The 13,511-nt window shown below is 38.7% G+C and overlaps 1 protein-coding gene across 2 annotated transcripts in view; it reads left to right on the top strand.

Annotated features, from left to right (window-relative positions):
- Positions 1 to 13,511, top strand: part of STXBP6 (syntaxin binding protein 6) — a 236,163-nt gene that overhangs the window by 77,390 nt on the left and 145,262 nt on the right. The gene's annotated exons all lie outside the window — the stretch shown is intronic.

Raw genomic sequence — 13,511 nt, 5'->3', positions numbered from 1 at the left:
ATGAAAACCAGATATTAATATTATTATTACAACTTCTATTTTAAAGTAGTGCATTCTAAGGTATCCAGGAGGATTATATACCTGGGTTTTACATATGTCTGCGCTTCTACTGCTCTTTTCTGTGTTTCTCCATCCTTGCTCATGGCATCTCTACTTTTGAGGTTGCCTTATATGGGAAAGGTAATGAAGTTCAATTTTAATGTAGTTTCTGATTCATTAAGAGCGTCCATAAAGGGTTTAGCAGATGTAGTTGTGTGTCCCTACTCCTAGTGGGCTGTCCTCCGAGGTTTTTGTTTTAGAACAATTCCTGATATTTGGGTAATTGTCCTTACTATTAGCCTGAGTTCCACTTAATTTATTTTTCTTAACAGTTGCCAATAATCAGTAATAGTTTGTCTCAAGATAAATATCGACACAATATGGAATGTGAGGCAGTAGACTAAACTCAGAGATCACTGCTTTGCCTGACAGCTGTTCCTTGTCAGGAAGAGGCATCTGTGTCTATTACACTTAGAATTTTGTTGGATTATTTTTTCTCCTTCTGTGTGTGATTGTAGGAGATTTGTGTGATTTACTGTGGATTCATACCAAGTTTTTGAGATAAAGCTTGGATAAGTTTTCCATGGCGTTATGGGTGATGCTGCTCTGAACACCTGGGGCATTTGTGATATTTCTGGTATTTCTTGTAACAGCAATGGAAGAATTAAGCGTGCCTTAATTCATGTGTTCTTTATTTCTTTCAATTGTGGCTTGGGAGTAAGACTTTAATTTTGGACCCATTTTTAGCTTAAAAAAATTAAGCCTCTGGTCATTTAAGTTTATCAGAATTCATTTCAGGATAGAGATAGCTTTTTTTCCAGAAAGAACATATAAAGGTAATAATAAGACTGTATCAATATAAAATGAAATGAGAACGTAGCCCTTTGGGAAGAATGAATGCCTTTTCAATGGTTAGAAAAAAACTTTTATTTAAATGAGTGTGAGAGAATTGACCTTGACATTTTGGTCTGTCTTAATCCCAATTAAAAATTAAGTTAATAAAACATGGTTATTGTTAGAGGACATTTGCATCCCTTTAGTGTGCTTGTCAGTGCCTGGCATATATACTAGAGGCTTAATTTGTATCTAACGACTAAGTGAAAGAAAGAAGTAACCTTTCCTAATACCTTCATTAGTATTTGGTTAATGAGATTCAGGTCTTAAAACTATTTTCATACTCTTAAATTTAGATTCTAGAGTTTTTTGCTTGTACCAATAATGACTAGAAATGCATTACAATAAATTTCATGTTGTGTTTGGGCTGAGCTGAACATGGGCTGACCATGGACATGGACACATAGTGATTCTAATTTTACTTACTCTGTGCTCTCAGTGTTTCATTGAGATTTCTGGAAGACAGTAGTTGAAGAAGAGGTTGATGGTCTAGAATCCCCTGGATATTTGCCTACTACCGTGTGTACTTATAACTGAAAAAGTGGGCGGTTTTGTGTGCACTTGAGGCATATGCTATTGTCAGCCTATTTCTACTCATGAAGTCTTCAAGAGTGATATGAAGACTGTAACTGCCTCATCTCAGTGAAATAGGATAAGCATTTGCCCTGCTGTAGGAGGTGATGATGTGGGGCTTAATGGATAACTGCATTTCCTTTACAAATTACTGAGACCTTCAGGTTTAAAGTCTGCTACTATGAGAATTGCTCTTTTGTCTCATTCTAATGGAGGAAAATCTTTTGTTCTGAAAGTCTTCATCCTTTCCATAGATTTGAATTTTGAGTGAACAGATTGATAAAATAGATCTGACTAAATGTCAGATGGGCTTAAATAGCAGATGAGTTCATGGAAATTGGGACAGGAGGAAGCCAGGGCACTTTGACGGCAAATTTTTTTGCAGTTTGATTTTTCTTATAATTGAGAAAGAAGCAGCCACCTTTGTTTTCTAACTTATGTGAAGCTTAGAGGCATATCCGTCCCATCTCTGACAAGGTAATGTTTTAATTAACAAATAATTCATTAATTACTCAAACATTTATTAAGTACTTTTTAATATGCTGATCATTCTAGGTCCTAGGGGTTCAGTTATGAGAAAAACTCATGAAGTTTACCTTGTTTGGTGGGGAAGGAGGAGTAGACATTAATAAGTTACTCACTTAAAAAAAAAACAAAAAAACATAACCATGACCTGTGCAAAGTTAGCAAGGAAAAACAGAGTGCTACGAAAGTATGTGTGAGGAGAATTTGGCCTGGTTGGGAGAACCCAGAGCTGCTTCACTGGTTCTGAAAAGGAGGGGCAGTTGGTTCAGAGAGCATTCCAGGCAGAGGGAATGGCAGCCTCATTAAAAGACTCAGCTGGATTTTGGGTTTCTCCTTTTCTCCTGTTCAGCCTCAGGATGACCTCTTTGTAGCTCAACTCACATAGGAGGCTGTGAAGTGAAAGCAGGGCCTGGGGAATGACAGCCTCCGTCCTGCTGTGTGAGCCACCTACGCTTTCTGGGGGGCCAAGCCTTTCAACTCCTGTGGTTTGGCTGATGAAAACCAGCTATCTGTTTGGAACAGGCAAAATTTGTCCAATTTAGGACAGTGTTTGCAAATAATATTTAACCACTTTTTAAATAGCAGAAAGTTCAGTTTGTTTTGTTTTTAAAAGGAAACATATCATAGCTTTAAAAGTTTGCTAACATATGCATGTAAACCTACCCAGGTTTTTATATATCCATTGTCTTTTATTAATGTTTCTTTGTATGAATATTTTCCCCCGGTATCTATCAGAATTTATAATCTGAGAGGTAAAGGCCTCTGATTATAAGACTTATTATTTTCAGAGTGGGTTCTATGTTCTCTGCAGGAATTCAAAAAGGTGCTGGAGTGGAGGAAATAAAATGATCTTTCTTGGTATGTTTAGCTGTAATTGTGAACAGAGAGAAAATCTCCAGTTCATTCATGAAGCCTTGGCATAGAATTTGAGTATTTCTCATTAGACTCCCTGAGTGGCTTCTTACGTGATGTGAAATGCTTATGTACTGACATGCTTCTGTTGATTATCATTCTTTTTTTTTTTTAATTAAAATTTGTTGGGGTGACAGTGATTAGTAAAATTACACAGATTCCCGGTGTACAATTCTGTAATACATCATCTATCTATTGATTAGCATTCTTAAAACACTGGTTCCCACTTTTTCTTCTTGGCAACGGCTACAATTAAAAACTGACAATATCAAGTGTGGACAAGCATACGGAGCAATTTAAGCTCTCATATTTTGTTGATGTGAAAGTAAGAATGATGTAACTGCTTTGGTAAACAATGGAGCATTTTTTAATAAAGTCAAATGTGCCCTTATATGACTCAGCAACTTTGTTCCTAGGCATTTACCTAAGAGAAATAAAAGCATATGTCCACATAAAGACGTGTACACAGACGTTCATAACAGTCTTATTTATAATAACCCAAAATCAGAATTCAAATGTCTGTTTACATGTGAATGAATAAACAAATGATTTTATATCTGTGCAGTGCAATACTATCCTAAGAAACAAACCACCAGTCCATGCAGCAACACGGATGAATCTTAAAAGCCTTATGCTGATGAAAAGGGAAAAAAACAAAAAAAACAGAAAAGACTACATGCTATGTGACTCTGTTATATGAAATTTTTGAATGGACGAAACTTAAGCTATAATAACAGAATGCCCTTTGGTGTTTACCAGGGGATGGGGTTGGGGACTGAACTGCAAAGGGGCATGAGGGATTGTTGCAATGGTGTAAGTGTTCTTTATGTTGAGTGTGGTGATGGTTACTTAGGTGTATACATTTCTCACAACTCAGCTCATCCAACTGCATATTTGAAACTTTTATTATATGTAAATATATCTCAGTAAAATTGAGGTTTTTATTAATGTCTTCACAGAGACACTAGTGGGTTGGTCGTGAGAATTTATTAACCTTCTTATCTTGATCTGCCTTGTAAGGTGGCCAGAAACTAGCCCTTTCCTTTATAAGTATGAGAAGTTATCGTAGATGGCCTTTGTGAACGCTCAGACAGAAGTAGCTGTGTCATGTCAACCTGTGCTTAAATCATTATCCCTATTGCAGGAGCATGAAGAAACTTTAATTTTTGTGATTAATACATTCTTTTATATATTTTGTTGAAACAGAAAATCTTAATCTTCTCAAAATGATTTTGAGTTTGTACAGAGCAAAATATTCTTATTAAAAAAGTTTTAAATGTTCTATGATGAAATAATTTCTATAAATGGATCCCTGTGGAAGGTAATGGTGTGAATTAGAAGTATAGAAACTGGCAATACTGTTCTTTGTCTCAGTGATTGTCAATCCTAGGTGTTCCTTAAAATAACCTCTTGAGTTTTTCAAAATACAGATGACCTGGTTCCCCCTAGGTCCCATTAATGCAACGCTGGGGTAGCGGGGAAACTTACCTGTATTTTGAAAGTGTTAATACTGAAGCGAAGGTTGAGAAGTTTCCTTATCTTGGGAGTTATCCTGTGGGTTATCTCATTGGGATACTTGATACAATAATATATTTTGGTACTCAATTCTGTCAAAAGAATACTTCTTAGTCTCTTTCTTTTTAACTGATCATGTCAAACCTCTGAATTTTTCTGGGCTTCAATTTATTCAGTTGACAAGTTCAAAGGTTCCTTTGGGCCCTGAGGTTCTGGGATTCTGAACCTCGCTGGAAGTTTTACACCAAATTTCATTCTTATTCCATACATGTCATGTAGGGAGAAATTTAAGTTATTAATAACACAAATGCACACTTAAAACATTTATAATGGTTCGGCAATATTCTTTATTATGTTATTGGAATTAGGGTAACCAAAGTTAATTGTCAGCAATCTGGCATAAGAAAGAAATTATTTTTATCCACTTTCTAATTCAGACTGGATCTCATCTCAAGGTTTATAAATATTAGAAGAGAGACAAGCAAAGAATACAGACAGATGAAATTTAACCTTCATAGAAATGGTTTATTCAGGAGTAGTGAGTTGAATTTCCAAGAGTTTTTATCCAGGAAAAATGAAGATACCCACACTGAACTCAGAGGTATAAAAAAAAATTAACAATGAAAAAAGAAATACAAAACAACTACAATAATATATATTTACTTTTCTTTATTATAGAAGTAGTAAATATTGCTGAAAATATGAATCTTTCAGAAAGTTATGTAGAAGAAAATAGAAATCATTCATCTTGTGTATGTTATATTATTTGTTTTAATTCCAGTTAATTCTCACAGCATCCCTGTCAATTGGGTGGCATGTTCTTCATTTTCCCGATGAGGGGACCAGTGTTCATCACAGAGGTCATTGATATCCCTGAGTCACCATTGTGGAAGTGGCAGACTCGGAAATTCACCCAGTCCTCGTGACCCCAACGGCCATGCCCATATTGCCATAGCACCTCATTTCTTCCGATTTAGGTCAGGAAGGCAGTGTGCTGTAGAGAGAACCGCGCTCTAAGGAGCAGATTCTTCCTACCTTTTCAAAGTTGAAAGACATTGAACAGTTTTGACCTGCACTGTGTCTTCCTATCTCATTCATGAGGTTGTTAATTAATAGACTCTCCTACATTTGGAATACAGTGTATATCAGGGTGAGCCCTTTATCTCTTACTATAGAGGTTTGTTATGTAAATTCAGCCATAAAACTTGAAGTAGCTCTAGAACACAATGCAATATAAAGCAAAGTTATTTCCAGGGCCTTGATTATAGGATCCTTTCCACATTCTTTTTCACTCGATAAAAATGCAATATCCTCTATTATACTCTGTATTGAGAATTTGGCTCTTTTATGATATGTGCATAGACACATTTGACTAAAACATTTGTAATGACAATACTCCTTGGTTACAGGAATGTAAACGTAGAGAGAGAGTTTCTTCTGAAATGTTTTCTGGCCCACTAGATTTTGCCACCAGTTGTCATTTATAAATGACCTTCAGTGTGGCACTGCCATGCATCCATCGCATACTTCAGTGCTCAATATGGTAGGGTGGCACCAGCCCACCTTTGAATTAGTAATATAGCAGTGATGGTGTTTATTGAGTTTCTATATTGGGCATGGTTCTATGCCCTTTACATATATTAACTCACTTAATTCCTACAACAACGTTATGAGGTAGGTAATAGTACTGTCCTCGTTCCGTAGATGAGGACACTGAGCACACAGAGGTAAATTAGCTTGACCGAGATCATCGACTTGTGAGTTGACAGGGGTGTGAACCCAGGTATTATAGTTTGAATCTACACCTATTCCCTTAGGCACTACCTCTCTCTCTCTCTGTATGTGGGAGAGGACTTCCCAAACCAAACATCTTTTCTTGCCTTCCCTTACACAACTTGAGTGATAATCAGGTCTCCGGATTACTCTGCTTTTCTACACGTTTAGCCGTTGGTGACTTTCGGCTGGGTGGTAGCAATCTTCTACACGGATAACTGGACCGTTAAGAAAGCTGCATATTAGAATGTCGTGTCAGTGATATATTTGAATTGTAGAGGTAAATCCTCTGGGAAATTCTGAGAGGCTCCTGACAGGGACACTGCTATGTATGAACTTGTTTTGTTCAGTTGTGTAATAGAAAAAAGTGTATGCCTTACATTTTTTTAAAGAGTTTCCTTGGTGGTTGTAGCTCTCTTCCTGTGAAAACTGGCAGTAGTACTATTTGTCTTTTCTGAAGCCTTGTGAATAAGAGAGTCCAAAACTGGACTCCTAAGTACTTACCAGGTGTTATTTAATCCTCACAACAGCCTTGTGATGTGGCTCCTGTTGTTATTTCTACTTTACAGACAAAATAGCCAAGGCTTAAAGCGGTAAGTGCACTGCCCAGGGTCAGGCGGCTAGATGGTGACAGAGCTGAGACGCCCATCTGGCTTCATCTCACTCCCAAAGATGCACACTTTTCAATTTTATTTCCAGGAACAGGGCTCGGTCCCAGAAAAAAACTCCCCTCTTCCTTAAAAACAATGTGACAACATTCTTTGAGCAAAGCATTTTAATCTCTGAAGATTTAGAGGATGTGCTGTCGACCACTTGAGCTTTTCTAGTGGTTTCGTACACCAACAGAGTTTTCTTTTTCCAGGCTCTCGTGTGTGTGTTCCAATACTAAACCCAGATGGAAGCATGGGAAAACTCATAACAGAGGCTGGTGCCAAAACATTTCATTTAAAAAGGAAACTCCATCTGTGCGCTCTCCCACCACACAGCCCACTGTGAAGAACAGGAATTGCATAGCTGACTCACTTATGTTGGTTTTGATGAGTTTTGACTGATGGCAAAGACAGAGCAAGTGGTGGTTAGGGAGATTGCAAATGAAGACAGCTCTCCTTCTGGAACATGGCTGGTAAGGCACTGTGTACCTGGCAGACAGCCTCAACAGCCGCTGACCAAGAAGGGAGGGTTTTAATCCATAACGATGAATTCTTTGCTGCTGGTGCTGATTTTCTGAGTTGCCACATATAGAAATGAGTGCCCTTTGCTGCTGTATTTCGAGCTGAACATCATTGGCATTTCATTTGTCAGTATGTTGTAATCAGAGGCACTTGAGGATGCCACAAGTCCCTCTTGCTCCCTGTATTCTCCCAGCCAAGCTCTACAGAACACAGGCTTAGGCATGAGATTGACTTAGGGTAGACTACTGGCTGTACTCATTCTGTCACGTCTTTGAGCCTCAGTTTTCTCGTCTATAAAATGGAAATAATGTCTATATCCCAAGGGTATTTTGAAGATTAACTGAAGTGTGTGTTTGCATGTGTGTAAGACCTACCTAGAAGGTCCTCAGTTTTATGAGCAACATCATTATCTTGTCATTAAATGGGACATTCACTGGTTGTTGTCATACAAAGACAATTCATCTGCAGTTTCAAAAAATATATTAATGTATGTCTATGGAAGGCTTTGTCTTGGGGGTTTCCTATTTCCACTTCCATACTTTTTTTTCTCTTTCCCTCTCAAAGTTTCGTTTCTCCTCTCCTCTGTGTCCCACCCCTGCCAGGGATCGCAAGGTCATTCTAACTCTGGATTTCTAAACCAAGCTTTCTTAATTCTCTCTGTTGCAAAATTATTCCCCCCACCCCAAACTAGGCGGCATCAGACTGCTGTTCTATTTCTGAGAGTTTGAAGACTTCCACTGTCATCCAGTGAGTATTTGTGCATTGCTGGGCATGTGGTACATTGCTGGGTATATTGGATGCTGAAGTCCTTGTTTTTTTCAGGCCTCTTTATCCAACTTTTTGGGGAGTTAGAACTGGCTCAGTCAATCGAGCTCCTGTCCATGAAATCAGAGATGTTATTTTCCTGCACCTATCTTCACTGGATCAAAAGAAAAATTGAAACAAAATAAAACAAAACATTCTCAGGGGTCAATCAAGTCCACTGTTAAGCAAATAGCAGAAGTGGGAGAGGCTGGTACAAACGCCTGTGGACCCAGCTTTTCAGCCCAGATCAGGTTCTTGTTTGCCCAGGTCTTTCCTGTTACTTTCATTTAAAGAGAAAGAGTGATTATGAGGGTATTTCCAGGCCAGCTCCGGTTATGCTAAACCATATGTGGAATTTTCCAGAAGAAACTATACATAACCACAAGGTCAGTGAGGTTCCCAGTTTGTCCGGTCCCATGAAGAATAGGTGACCAGTTAGTTACTGTGCTCTGAACTTGATCACATTTCTCCTCTGGCCTCTCATGTCATCTCCTCATAGCACTTAGCATTGCTGGGTTGTATTTGTCAGTTTGCTTTCTGTTTACCTCCCCAGTCTGCCTGCCCATAGAGGGTAGAGATGAGTGGTAGACACCTCTCCATCCCCACGGATGAAGCGCCTGGGGGTGTCAGGCAGATCCTACTCTGCTCAGACTGTAGCTGGGGCTCACTTTCTGGTTTGGAGCTCCGGGCTGTGAGCTCACACATTCCCTCTGGGTTATACCAGCTGAAGCTTGGTTTGGCTTTTTTTTTTCTGTTATTCACACTAAATTGCTGCTGGGTGGTCTTTTAATTCCCTTGAGACTCATCAGGTTACAGAGCAGGTGTTTTTATTTTACCTAACAGCCCAGTTACCAAGAAGAAAATGCAGATTTCTCTGATTTATTCAGATTTTTGGAATCACCCAAAATGAACAAGCTCTAAATCAGGGGTGTCGAAACTTTTTTCAACGTTTTTTACCAAAGGCCATATGCGGTAAAATACACAAACAGCCAGGCCACTCACTCAAGGTGAGGTACGTATTGCCTCACCTGGTTTATTTAAGTAAACTGAATATATTTTTGGAATTTGCTGCGAGCCAATTAACAATGGATTGTGGACCGCAGTTGGTCCGCGCGCCGCAGTTTGGACAGCCCTGCTCTAAATGCTTCCATTGTAACCTACAGTGGGAAGCTGTTATCTCAAATTTTTGAAGTACCTGAGTGTTTCTCCTGAAGAAAGAGTTCATATTGTGGAGGAATAAATGATCGTTTAGTGGACACTGAATATATCAGAACTTTCCCTGAGTGCTCCTTTCTCCCAATAATCGTTTGTCAGTTCTACATTTCCTTAAAGGGAGCTTTCAAGGGAAACATGGAAACTCTATTTTTATTAAAAATCTCTCTGAGGATATTCTGACTGTCCCCCCACCCCCACCCCCCAACACACACACACAAATCCTTTTAACACAAATTGTTTTTTTTCCACCACATTTGAGTCCTCTGCGGCTGAGGTTGTGAACCTCATGCCCACCTGCATTTTGATGTTTTTATCAGTTAAACAAATTATGCTGCTCTGAGAAGCCTCCAGGGGCTTGGCAAGTAGATTCGAGGTGGCAAGAATAGACCTGGCCTTGATTCCTTGAGATCTAAGTTTCCATTTTCATAAAAAGGAAGCAATAGAATTGAGAGCTGCCCTTTTTGATTTTCCAGCTAATATGAGTAAACAGCAGTTATGTAAGTTTTTCTCTGGTTAGAATCCTTTCCATTTCGTGGATAGGTAAGTGTCAATTGTGTTGTGGGGCCCATGAATTGTTAACTATATTTCTCCCTATAAATATATATGTGTTCTTTATCAAAAACAAAGAAAGTACCACAAAAACCTGGGGAAAGTCACATAACAATTATGACTTTGGCTTTTTAGGTTTTATGTTTCATAACCTCCTGTTTATAATATCCTAGGTATAGTTTTGTTCTTTTTTAAATTTTACGTGGTAACAAGAAGTTTATTGTTATACACTCTTATAATAGATATTTTTAATGGCTTCTTGACTACCATAGAGTAATTAACCATCTGTTGTTGGATATTTTGTTTTTTCAATTTTCACAGTGAGAAATAAGGAATTTTGTCTTGCTGTAAAAAAATTATATGTATGTGTATGTATATATATATATATATATATATATATATATATATACATACACATACACGTATACATATAATACACACATACACAGACACACCCATCTTACAGATGGGAAATTGAGGAGCACACAGACAACCTGTTAGAGGAAAGATCCACACTAACTGCAACCTCAGTCCTATGTGCACTGCTCAGGGCTCTGCCATAGACAAAAATGGGCTTCTTTGAAAACCCATATCTGCCAGAACTCCTTAAAGGTAAAATATCCTATTTCACTTTGTTTGTTCAACAAATACCATCCCCATGATATTTAACATTGTTTTAGATCAAGTTCTTTTCGAGGTATATATGATACTTGCTCTCTTTAGGGTGAGGGCATTATTTGATTTCCATGTGCATTTACAGGTGAACCTAAGTGTGGTGGTGCTGGTGGTGGTGGTGGTGGTGGTGGTGCGTGTGCCTGTGCGTGTGTGTGTGTGTGTGTGTGTGTGTGTCTGCAGAGAAAGAGAGGAAGAAGGTATGTGTCTTACCTGGAGTCAGCCCTAATGCTCCTTAAAGGAGGCAGCTCTGTACTTCATCGTTTTTGTCTGGTTCACTTACGAATTCATTAGATACCTTCTCTTGTATTGTTGTTAGATGTGGGATGGGGGAAGCAGTAAATGTCAACCAAACATGCATGCTTTTTTTTCCTTAGATCAGTGCATGTAATTAATGATTCACATCTGACATTATATGAGATCCAACATTGGACCTGCAGGGCAAATAGGGTGGGGGAAATTAACTTCTTAGGCATTTTCTTTTACAACTCTAGATTCATTATACCTAAAAGAACCCTAGTCTTTCTCAAATCAAATACTAATGTTTACATGAAAAAAATGAGGCCCAGAGGGGTTGGGTGGTTTGCGTGACATCACAGAACCACTAGAGTCGGGCAAAAGAAAGAAAAAAAACATGCTCAGCTCTTCTTGCCAGTTCTTCTTACCTTGAGAGCATCTCTGGTCGAACTGCGGTTAGGTGAGAAAGGGGTGGGATTAGTGGCTAAGCTGAATTAGAGGCTGTATCTCCATGCCATTCCTTTCACATCAATGTGCAGGAGCAGTTTGTACCACTTCTGGGAAGAGTCTGTCAGCTGCCAATCAAGGAAATGGCTGGGGCTTGGGTATTGTGAGAAACTGGGCTGTAATTGTGTTCAGCTGTAAGGGCCAAGTGTACGAGCTTATCCCATTTCTCTGTCACTTCCTCCTCGGCTTGGGGACCCACAAAGTGGAGAGCACTCAGTGTTAGTGTTTTGGAAGGGGAAGGCCAAAATGCTATTGTTTCTAAAGGTGGTATACTGCCTGATGCATTGGGTTAAAAGAAAACATTAGAATTTCTATTTAAAATAGAATTGTTTTCTAATTTATGTATTTCATGTGTTCTTTATAATTACCATGGTATTTTAGAGCAGTAGTCTAAGTATGTAATTTATACATATGCATATATTGGCAGTTAATATTCATAAATTTTTTATTGAGGGGATACGTAGTTCAAAAATGGTTGGAGAGTCCCAGCTAGAGTTTGGGGGCTTGGAAGCCTTTGTTACAGTAATAGTAACTTCTGGCCTGTGGGCTGTAATCTACCATTATAAAATGTCTCACCTTTAGAGGTGGTTGCCCAAAGTAATGAGCATATAACTGCCATCTGGAATCAGCCTCAGCCCCTACTCCCCACCCCCTAGCTGACCCCCAGTGATCCCATGCCTTCCTGGAAGATGGAGAGCTAGCTGCAGTGCGAGCTAAATGTCCTAACACAGGCGAGAGGCCTGTCACAGTCCTTAGCACTTGGAAGTTGGGAATGATGGCTCTCCTCTTGGAACCTGAAATCTGGCTGAGACAGTTGTTTGTTTCAGGTCGAATATTAGGTTTGATTTGGACTGGATGTAAATATCTGTGACTTTGTTTTTAGTACCCTAGCATCAGGTCAGGCCTGGTTTATTTAGTTCTGAAGCTTCTTGGCCTTTTGTACTGTTTAAAAAAGGGAAACCTACATTTCCTTTTTGGACCTGACGTTTACTGATTCATCCAGGAGAGCCTCATTCTTTGCTGATATAGCAAAGTCCTCGGTTCCCGTCTGAGCAATTCTGTTTGAGCTAGTGAATTTCCTTTTTTGTACATAATTTTTTTTTCTTCATCTGTCAGTTGTTACAATTCAAATGTAAGAGTTGGATAGACCATTTACTTACAGCACAGCTATGGCAGGCTTCTTTGGGAAAGAAGTGTTTCAAACTTAAATTCAAATACTCGGTCTCCAAAGGACATTCAAGTGTGTCACATCTTACATAAAGATACACATACATCACAATACACCATGGAATTTGGAGCTATTAAACGTATCACTTTTGTTTTCAGAAATAACATAGCTCTGAGGTTGGATTTGGTTTTCTGTGAGTATGTATATCAGAGGTTGCCTTCACCTTCCGTTCCCCCCTCTCTGCTGCTCTTCATTTCAGGTGTCCTGTTCGACTATTAGATACTAATAGCCTCTGCCTCCCTAAGCCAGTCTTTGCAACACATCAAGGTTGGCCACTGTTCCCTCACTCTGAAATCACTCTTTCTCCTTCTTCACCAATACTATTAAAAATTCCTCCAGAGTGATTGATCTGAGATGTTAGGAAAAAATAATTTAGTTTACAAAATCCTTTAAAGGCTGAAATGTAATTTGAATATCTTTCTCTGAGGGCGTCTGTATTTGCAAAAAAGACAAACCCTCTAAAGCTAGGTGGTGGTAGAAGTAGTAATACTGAGAGAATTTATTGAGTAACTATTATCACGCATTTTATAACTTCTCAGATAATTGCATCTGGAATTGATATACATACTGTGATAGACATCTGAGTTTCCTATTTTAATCATTATTCCATCGTGCTGATTTCCTTATTTATCTGTTGAAAGCATTCATTTGTTCAGTGTTGATACTCAAGAACTCTTGCTTGGAACCCTTTAGTCTGGTGACAGTTTTTACCTTGAATTTTAGAGGACAGCCTGTTAGATGCACCTAGATTTCATTTAATTTGGCTGCTGTTGGTTTTTGCGTTTTAACAGAGTCTTACAGGAAAAATGTAACTTGACACTAAGGACCCTTTCATTATTCATTTTCATAAATTCACTTACTCACCAGGGGCACTTAGGATTATATATGCCTCCTTC

The sequence above is a fragment of the Rhinolophus sinicus genome, linkage group LG03 (assembly GCF_036562045.2).
Source record: "Rhinolophus sinicus isolate RSC01 linkage group LG03, ASM3656204v1, whole genome shotgun sequence".
NCBI lineage: Eukaryota > Metazoa > Chordata > Mammalia > Chiroptera > Rhinolophidae > Rhinolophus > Rhinolophus sinicus.
Note: the sequence above shows the minus strand (reverse complement) of the source record. Positions and strands in the feature narration are given on the sequence as shown.